Source organism: Notothenia coriiceps, unplaced genomic scaffold (assembly GCF_000735185.1).
Source record: "Notothenia coriiceps isolate Sejong01 unplaced genomic scaffold, NC01 NC01_scaffold00003192, whole genome shotgun sequence".
In the NCBI taxonomy this organism is placed as follows: Eukaryota; Metazoa; Chordata; class Actinopteri; order Perciformes; family Nototheniidae; genus Notothenia; species Notothenia coriiceps.
Genome location: NW_011335893.1, coordinates 128,595 through 131,786, shown reverse-complemented (window position 1 = coordinate 131,786; position 3,192 = coordinate 128,595).

Below are 3,192 nucleotides of genomic sequence, written 5' to 3'. Positions count from 1 at the left end.
CAACATGCACCTGGTCTCCCCTCCCTCTGCACCCCTCCCCCCACCGGGAACTCAACCTTTCTCAAAGAACATGTACACTAACACTTGAACCTGAACACACACATGCACGTGTGCTGTGTAATGTGTTTTGGGCCATAAACATTAAATGACAACAGGATTGTACGGTTATGAATGCATAATAAGTTAGTTATGATGTAGTTAAAACAATATTGGATGATATTCGTTTTTTGTGTGTGTTTTGGACTTAAATAAATCATGGGTCAAAATTGACCCCGCGAGCACCATGAACGGTAACAGCTTTTGAACACAACACAAGGGTTAAGAAGTCCTCCTATTGTCTTACATCCCGGGCTATACTGCCTACTTTAGGTGTTAAACATCCTTCTTTTTATTTATTTGGGCTTCCATGTTAACACACCACACATTAGCTTTTTTACTACACTGAACAAAAATATAAATGCAACACTTTTGTTTTTGCTCCCATTTTTCATGAGATGAACTCAAAGATCTAAAACATTTTCTATATACACAAAATAACCATTTCTCTCAAATATTGTTCACAAATCTGAAAAGATCTGTGATAGTGAGCACTTCTCCTTTGCCGAGATAATCCATCCCAGGTGTGGCATATCAAGGTGCTGATTAGACAGCATGATTATTGCACAGGTGTGCCTTAGGCTGGCCACAATAAAAGGCCACTCTGAAACGTGCAGTTTTGCTTTATTGGGGGGGTCTGGGGGGGTCCGAAAACCCTAGGGAAAACCCTGGGTTAAACCCTAACCCTAACATGTCACCCATTGAGCATGTTTGGGATGCTCTGGATCGGCGTATACGACAGCGTGTTCCAGTTCCTGCCAATATCCAGCAACTTCGCACAGCCATTGAAGAGGAGTGTACCAACATTCCACAGGCCAGAATCAACAACCTGATCAACTCTATGCGAAGGAGATGTGTTGCACTGCGTGAGGCAAATGGTGGTCACACCAGATACTGACTGGTTTTCGGACCCCCCCAGACCCTGAGGCTTTGCGAAGTTGCTGGATATTGGCAGGAACTGGAACACGCTGTCGTATACGCCGATCCAGAGCATCCCAAACATGCTCAATGGGTGACATGTTAGGGTTAGGGTTTAACCCTAGGGTTTTCGGACCCCCCCAGACCCCCCCAATAAAGCAAAACTGCACGTTTCAGAGTGGCCTTTTATTGTGGCCAGCCTAAGGCACACCTGTGCAATAATCATGCTGTCTAATCAGCATCTTGATATGCCACACCTGTGAGGTGGGATGGATTATCTCGGCAAAGGAGAAGTGCTCACGATCACAGATTTTTTCCGATTTGTGAACAATATTTGAGAGAAATGGTTATTTTGTGTATATAGAAAATGTTTTAGATCTTTGAGTTCATCTCATGAAAAATGGGAGCAAAAACAAAAGTGTTGCATTTATATTTTTGTTCAGTGTACTTGAACAAGTCGCTCAATCTATGCTATAAAACTTGTCATAGTTTTAGGGGAGGCTCAGTGAATGGAAATAAAGACATTACATTAGTTATCAACAGACCAATACATTATGGAGCCTAAATGAGTGTTATTAAATAGTTCAGAGTTACAGTAGTTTTGGATATTTTTCAGCTTTTTTCCCACTTTTCCCCAAATATTATTTCAAGTATTTGATGTAGTAAGGTAAAAAAATGGGAGTTGAAACTCATTACTGATTATAGGCAGAATATCCTAATATTGTGACCAAATATTTATGCAAAAAAAAGTTTTGTATTCATCCTGTAATTTTCTAATAGTTGACTGTTATCTGTTTTTATCTGTGCAGGGCTGGAAATGGTTGGTGGTGGGTGCCACTGGTTGCGCCCCCGATTGGAGGAGTACTAGGTGCAGGACTGTACAAGGTGTTGGTGGAAATGCACCACCCCCACGTCTCTGAGCCGGTTGATGGGCTGATGGAGGAGTTTGATGAGGAGGCTGCCCCCCTGAAGAAACAGAAGATAATCTGTGCCAATGTATGTGTCTGACACCCTCAACTGTGTGATATGTGTGTGTAGCATTCCATAATGGCTAAGGGTTAAAGTAATAGACCAAAAACAAATATCAAAGATGGAGGACATTAGGACTTTTACAACAAGAAAGAATGGCTCAAAACATCTCAAGCTATTTTAAAAAGGTTAGTCTATTTTATGTGATTCATTTCACCACCAACCTTAGTTACTTGAATGCAGTTTCTGAACTTGTCAGACAGCAACATATATAGAACACCGTGAGGCTGACATCTAGCACTTATTTCTCCAATCCGCACTAGTTCAGCTACTTAGACGAACGTTGAAATCTAATTGCAATTTAATGCATAGAAGATGAAAAAACACACTTATACTTCATGTTTTTTTATTGAGGTAATAGCAGCTTGTAATACATTGGAAGACACCTTTAATATCTTTCATTATAACAATCAACAGGAGACGATTAACATGAGCTTGGGCACTACATGTGAAGCAAAGTAAAAAGCCTTCTATCCAAACATGTATCTTTAGGAAAATAAAATAGGAACAGTAGGAGTTTGCTCCTCACAGCTTGAAATGGCAGCAGCACAAGCAAAGATAAAACACACATTAATCTTTCCAAAAAATCCAGTGCACAGCAGCGTGAAGCTCAAACATGTAAGATTAGATTAGGTAATGTGTTATGATTAACTTTGTAGAAGTTCCAAAGTACTTGAACAAAAAACGAATTAATCCTGGATGTCTAATAAATCTGCCACGGCAGCAAGAGCACTAAAGTTAGCACATTATTTTCCTTAAATGCTGGAATCAAACCGCATCACTGTCAGAGCAGATGTCATTATTAGATAAACAAACTCATAGGACTAAACTATTTAGAGTTTGTAACAAGAGCTATGACTTTAGTCATACAAGCACTTACTGCCCAACTGAAAAAGTATTATTTGTATTCGTCCTGTTTTTTATTTACCAATTTTACACTTATTTTAAATGTGTTTATATGATGTATGTGATTGTTGTAAGAGACATTTTAAATGTAAATATATACAATGATAAATACAGATATTTACTTATGCTGATTACTTAAGTATTAAAGAGTCTCTATTAGTGACAGCACTCAAAACATGTCAGGATTATTTGTCGGCAGCACTTGATTAGATTTTTTACAATGGCTGTTTTTACTTATGTTTA